We start from the raw sequence: 7,500 nt of genomic DNA, 5'->3' as shown, positions 1-7,500 counted from the left end.
TATATCTATATACCATTATATCACAGTTACCTAGTTATATCTATATACCATTATATCACAGTTACCTAGTTATATCTATATACCATTATATCACAGTCACCTAGTTATATCTATATACCATTATATCACAGTCACCTAGTTATATCTATATACCATTATATCACAGTTACCTAGTTATATCTATATACCATTATATCACAGTTACCTAGTTATATCTATATACCATTATATCACAGTGACCTAGTTATATCTATATACCATTATATCACAGTTACCTAGTTATATCTATATACCATTATATCACAGTTACCTAGTTATATCTATATACCATTATATCACAGTTACCTAGTTATATCTATATACCATTATATCACAGTCACCTAGTTATATCTATATACCATTATATCACAGTTACCTAGTTATATCTATATACCATTATATCACAGTTACCTAGTTATATCTATATACCATTATATCACAGTTACCTAGTTATATTTATATACCATTATATCACAGTTACCTAGTTATATCTATATACCATTATATCACAGTTACCTAGTTATATCTATATACCATTATATCAGTTACCTAGTTATATCTATATACCATTATATCACAGTTACCTAGTTATATCTATATACCATTATATCACAGTTACCTAGTTATATCTATATACCATTATATCACAGTTACCTAGTTATATCTAGTGCATTCGAGCAACTGGGGGCTGAGAAACATCCGAATTTGCGACGAGGAAGTGCGAGTTCATGCAGTGTTTTATTGAATAATTCCTAGTAGCAAGTCGCAATTTCCCACCTCCCAGTTATAAACGAACGCACCATTACTGATGTCCATGGGGGGAGGGAGATTTGATTATAACGTAATTGCTGATGGATAGCCATGACAACCATAGACAACATAATGACAACACAGAGCAAACGTAGTGAAACAGTAAAGTAATTATCGTACAGTAGCAGGCTAATGTATGAACGGGGGGGCAGACTACTACTTTGTTACTTTGTTTCTACTACCAACTACAACCAGTCGTCCTCCTCTCTAGTAATCTGAGTTCCCAGAAGCCCTCGCTGCAGCACCTCCGAAGCCGCATTGTCCAAACGCACAGCGCCACAACATTCGACAACAGCCAGACTGGAGTCAAACTGGAGTCACTGGTCCCATTGGTCTCCTTGTATAATGCGTCCAGCTGCCATGACAGACGCCATGTTTATTTTAATTGCTAACAGGGATTCGAACAACACAGGCGCTCAGCCCCCAGCGCGGGGATCTTGCAGGCGTTTGTGCTTCGTTGTAAAAAGCGGCCTTCGTCTCGGCGTTCAGAATTCATCACTCAACAGCGGAAGCGCAGCATCACGTTCTCCGCTGGAGTTCGGCGGATCGGTCTGAGACGGCGGCGTGATTGGCTGATCCGTGTGATGCAATATAACCACGGCGTTTCTGCCCTCTTCTCTTTAAACATCCTTCAGTGGGGTAAAACTGTTCACTGCAGGGGGGGGGGGGCTGCACAAGAGCACGTTGCCATGACAACCACCCCCCCCTGTCCCCCGTCGAGACGGAGGAAGATGATCCCTCCGTAAGCGTACGCGCATGTGTGTGTGTGTGTGCACGCGCATGTGTGTGTGTACGCGCGCGTGTGTGTACGGGCACGTGTGTGTGTGTGTGTACGCACATGTGTGTGCATGTGTACGCGCATGTGTGTGTGTACGCGCGCGTGTGTGTGTGTGTACGCGCATGTGTGTGTGTGTGTGTACGCGCATGTGTGTGTGTGTGTACGCGCATGTGTGTGTGTACGCGCATGTGCGTGTGTGTGTACGCGCATGTGTGTGTGTGTACGCGCATGTGTGTGTGTGTACGCGCATGTGTGTGTGTGTGTGTGTACGCGCATGTGTGTGTGTGTGTGTTTGTCATTATTTGTTCTTCTTATCAATAGCTAAGGATTTAGCCTGTGGTGCGATATAACATAACAAACATAGAATATCAGATCATCAACCAGAGAATCCCACCGCCTTGGATGTTCTTGGATGTGTTTGGATGCAAGCGAGGGTGCATTTGTGTGTGTGCGTGCGTGCGTGTGTGTGCGTGTGTGTGAACAAGAGGGATGAAGGTGGAGAACCACAAAATGAACACCAGTCTTCTGTTGGTATGGATCTAATTTGGAGCGCTCAGCAGCCTGTCACTCACCAAGCTACCGGCACATCACTTACGTGATCAATATCACTTGTATATTCCAATTCCATCTGGCCGACACTCACATTCTCCACAAAAGCATTCGCAGAGTTTTTATCCGAGGCAGATCGATAGCCGGCTACGAGGCTGCACGCACCCCTTCTCCCCGAGGATGAATGATAACGCACTCTCTGCTGTCCAATCAGAGCCAGAGACCAGGAAGACAATACTATCGCCCTGTCCAATCAGAGCCAGAGGCTAGGGAGACAATACTCTCTCCTGTCCAATCAGAGCCATAGACCAGGAAGACAATACTCTCTCCTGTCCAATCAGAGCCAGAGACCAGGGAGACAATACTCTGCCCTGTCCAATCAGAGCCAGAGGCTAGGGAGACAACACTCTCTCCTGTCCAATCAGAGCCAGAGACCAGGAAGACAATACTCTCTCCTGTCCAATCAGAGCCAGAGACCAGGAAGACAATACTCTCTCCTGTCCAATCAGAGCCAGAGACCAGGGAGACAATACTCTCTCCTGTCCAATCAGAGCCAGAGACCAGGGAGACAATACTCTCTCCTGTCCAATCAGAGCCAGAGACCAGGGAGACAATACTCTCTCCTGTCCAATCAGAGCCAGAGACAAGGGAGACAATACTCTCTCCTTAGATAGCGTTTCATCATTCCACAGATACAGGCTGATTTGATCAACCAGGCACCCACTTGAAGTTTCTGGGTAGTTGAGAGTTACAAGAGAACAAGAGAGAGAGGGTTTCCTGTCTGATCGCTTTTAAAGGAGCAGAGATGAGGTGTGACCTGGGGGCGTAGACAGGCACGCGATTGGTCACTTGGGGTCAATAAACCGGTGGCCCCTGTTAGCATCGTAAAACAGATCTCACATTCTGTACTCCCTCTGGAATCATCAAATACCCCGGTTATGGTTTCAACATGATCTGATACCAAACACGGCTTTATACAACGGTTAGTTCTGGTTCTTGATTCTGATTGGCTGGAAGCCGTGTTAAAATACTTTGTAACACACACCTGGGACCGCATATCATTCCATTTTCAGTATTAATGCGCCTCCCATTTGATCCAATGCATTGTAGTTGTTGTTGTTGCTTGGCAACCCTTTTGTTAGAGGAACTATTTTGCTCGGCGGAATTGAGGGAATGATGCTTCGTTTTGAATAAATCTTAATATTTTACATTGCTGTGTGTTTATTTTACACTAATAGCCGCTTCGCGTCGTGCCTAACAACGCCCCCTAGCTGTTATAAAATCACTCTAACACACGGCCTCTCGTGGTTTATTGCTTAAATAAAGATTAAGCAGCACAGAATCCGTTATTTATAACATACAGTACAGTTGGTTTACCGATACAGTGTATCACACAATAACTTTATTCACCGGGCTTATTCACTTGGTGTTTGCATCACGTGGGGGAGATGGGGCAACTTGACTTTATTAAAGACAGAAAGCCAAGAGGTTCACTCCTTTGTCTCACTGTGAGTGTCTGTGGAATGTGGATTGTGGCCTGGCCTGTCGCAAAGGGAGATGGGGGAGCACAGAGTGCGTCTCTGAGCATCTCTTATCAAGATCCCACATTCCAACCTGAGGCAGAGCATCCCACAATATCACAGAACTGTTTTGTGGTCAGTAGACTGTGTCATGTCCTACACCACTACAACACTCTCTCCTGTCCAATCAGAAACTGGTCTCTCCTGCGACTTACGGCCTTGTAGTCGAGATAACCGGCCGATGGTTCGGCGCCCAGGTCTCTATCTCTAACCACAACAATTGGTGTTTGTCCACAGAATGTACCAACCATGGAATGTCTTATTTCCGCTGGGATGTACGTCCGTGCGAAGGGAGACACGTTTCAGAAAGGAAACCTCCGGCCGGCAGCCTCACTCAGGGGCTAATCATCATAATTAGAAACAGCTAACATGATCAGGTTAAACCAAGACATTTCTCTAAAAAGGCCATTTCCATCACCTGGGACCGCATATCATTCCATTTTCAGTATTAATGCGGCTCCCGTTTGATCTGAGCCGTGGGCACAGAGTCCATCTGCACAAGCCACTGACCTATGAAGCACCGTTGTGCGAAAGCTAGCTAATGCTGGTTTAGAGGCAAGGGAAATGATGTCAGTTACGGGACATTAATGTGAATCATCCTTGCAGTCTTACTGGAGGCCGGATTTTAATGATAGAAGAAGCTGGAGCGAGATACTTTCAGACGAAAAAGCACCTTGGACACCACACCTGAACCAGCGAAGAGAGGTGCTAGTATGACTGAGCATTACTTCACCAAGTGTACCATTACAGGCGATGTTCAGATTAATGTAATTAATTATAATCACAACAATGTATGAAGCCTGCATTAGCCTGTAGCCTGCCTACTGTAGCCTGTTGCTTGTATTCTAGCCTGTAAACAATTATATAATCACAACAATGTAGTCTTCTATTAATACATCCATGAGCCTGCCGAACTGCTTGACACCAACGCCTCTGTTGCTTGGCAACACTTTTGTTAGGTGAACTATTTTGCTCGGCGGAATTAATGATGCTTCGTTTTAATAAATGTTAATATTTTACATTGCTGTGTGTTAATTTTACACTAATAGCTGTCATAATCGTTGTATAAAAGCAATAAACCACTGGAGGCCGTGTGTTATAGTGATTTTATAACAGCTAGGGGGCGTTGTTAGGCAGGTTCTCTCAGATACTTCAGAATCCTCTTGCACTTTACTGTATGTGACCGTGAATTTGCGCTGTCCAGCACTCTAGATTTAATCAGCGTTCAAGAGTGTGTCCGTTAAAGGAGAATGCTCGTTTTTGACAACCTGGACCTTATTTACGTCAAATTATAAGACGTTTGACTCACTGAGATAACTTTGGTGTAGTTCGGAGGCATGTAGAAGAAATGTAAAATCCAGCGCGAGCCAGTATATCCATGTAATGGCGGTGGTGGGGGCACTGAGAATGCGGCTTCTAAAAATCTATTTTCTGCCGCGAAACGGTTGTTTTCATCAATCTGTCTTCATGAATCGCTAGTTGTGCTTCCATAGAGCGAGGGCTTGTTTTGGTTTTTCACATGCCTCTGTAATATGATCTTTAGAAACATCTTTAGAAACGAAATAGCTTCCCCACTTCCTCCAGCACGCATGCGCACAGCGTGCTGGAGCAACGCTTGCGCGCTGTGCGCATGCGTACTGGAGTAGAAGTAGGTAGTAGGCTGTGGTGTATTATCATCCTAAGATCAAGCGTAAAAGTGTGCACAACTTCTAGTTTAGGAATCAGAATCTGAATAAATGTATTGCCATGCAGTTTTTCAAAGTACTACTGTAGGAATTTGCTTTCAGTCGTGGTGCATAACATGGAGACAACGTTGGACAGGGTGCAGGGACGAGACAGGACAGGACAGTGAAGACAGCGAGTACAAAAAGAGAGCTACAAAAAGGATAAGCTAAGAACGAGAGTAAGGAGTAGAGAGAAGAACCAGCACTCATAGAATAGACAGTATCGGGCAAATGCCAAAGAGTATTTTATTATCCTGTCCTTCCTTTGTGGCGCTTGGCATTGTTGTCATTATTAAAATCCTAGAATGGATCTGTAAAAGCGTACTAGTCAGCCTAAACATCGCCCTCCTCCAATTCTCTCTCTCTCTCATTCACTCACTCAAATTATTGGCCTTTGCTGATATGTTAAAAAAAACATCAGTAGCAAGAACATTCCTCGGCTACTGTATGTTTGTTTTTTTTACCGTTGGCGGAGGGTTTATTTTCAGTCGTTTGTGTTATTTCGTTTGTTCGTTCGTTCGTCACATACTATAGCAGGATTATACAAACACTACCAGAGCTTTTCATGAAACTGGGTGGAGGGGTGCAGCGTGGGCCAAGTTAGAACACATGAAACTGGGTGGAGGGGTGCAGCATGGGCCAAGTATGAACACATGAAACTGGGTGGAGGGGTGCAGCGTGGGCCAAGTATGAACACATGAAACTGGGTGGAGGGGTGCAGCATGGGCCAAGTTAGAACACATTCAATTTTGGTGTGGATCAGAATCGCTGGGCGGATACACCAATTAAAAGAAAACATTTGGCATACTTGGACCGGCTTCCTTCCCTTTATGTGTACTTTTCCTGCTGGGTCAGGCATGCTATCCCACCGGTGACGGAGCGGTAAGGTATCAGTCTAGCAATGCATCCACCCCGGTTCGGTTCACAGATTCAGCCCAATATTGTCTTATATTTCCATGAATGTAAAACAAAATCATATCTGATTCATGAAAAACAAATGAGTTAAACACTGTATTAGGAAAAGTTACATTTTCTTCGCCTGGATCCTGTGTTATTAGCCTACATATAAATCATAAACTACCTGCACATCTGGGCTGAGATTTTACCCCTTGAGTGTCAGGTTTCACTAACTATGTGTTCTTTTTAATTTGAGTGTTGAAGCAAACAAAAAAAAACAGTATTATCCGTCACATAGCAGGATTATACAAAAACTACCAGAGCGATTTTCACTAAACTCAATGGAGGGATGTAGCATAAACCAACTTAGAACCCATCCAAGAGACTTGGACACTGAACTAATGCCCCTCTACCCCTCCCAGAGACATGGACACTGGGCTAGTGCCCTTCTACCCCTCCCAGAGGCATGGACACTGGGCTAATGCCCCTCTACCCCTCCTAGAGACATGGACACTGGGCTAGTGCCCTTCTACCCCTCCCAGAGACATGGACACTGGGCTAGTGCCCTTCTACCCCTCCCAGAGACATGGACACTGGGCTAGTGCCCCTCTACCCCTCCCAGAGACATGGACACTGGGCTAGTGCCCCTCTACCCCTCCCAGAGGCATGGACACTGGGCTAGTGCCCCTCTACCCCTCCCAGAGGCATGGACACTGGGCTAGTGCCCCTCTACCCCTCCCAGAGGCATGGACACTGGGCTAGTGCCCCTCTACCCCTCCCAGAGACATGGACACTGGGCTAGTGCCCTTCTACCCCTCCCAGAGGCATGGACACTAGGCTAGTCCACCTCTACCCCTCCCAGAGACATGGACACTGGGCTAGTGCCCTTCTACCCCTCCTAGAGACATGGACACTGGGCTAGTGCCCCTCTACCCCTCCCAGAGGCATGGACACTGGGCTAGTGTTCCCCAATTGGAGTTGCATTTGATGTATGACAGTGCTATAATAGCAATGATTGATTGATTGAGTGAGTTTGATCCTTATTGATTCATCTTTCTAATGCTTTGAAAACCCAGGAGACTAGAGCATATGGAATAGCCTTTTAATACACATTCTCTCCAGC

General features: G+C 45.2%; 1 protein-coding gene across 1 annotated transcript in view; it reads right to left on the bottom strand.

Annotated features, from left to right (window-relative positions):
* The window catches only part of LOC311327787 (CUB and sushi domain-containing protein 1), a gene marked incomplete at its 5' end in the record, with an annotated part of 408,914 nt that overhangs the window by 84,957 nt on the left and 316,457 nt on the right, over nt 1–7,500 (bottom strand). The window lies entirely within an intron of this gene.

The sequence above is a fragment of the Borostomias antarcticus genome (assembly GCF_949987555.1).
Source record: "Borostomias antarcticus genome assembly, chromosome: 34".
NCBI lineage: Eukaryota > Metazoa > Chordata > Actinopteri > Stomiiformes > Stomiidae > Borostomias > Borostomias antarcticus.
Note: the sequence above shows the minus strand (reverse complement) of the source record. Positions and strands in the feature narration are given on the sequence as shown.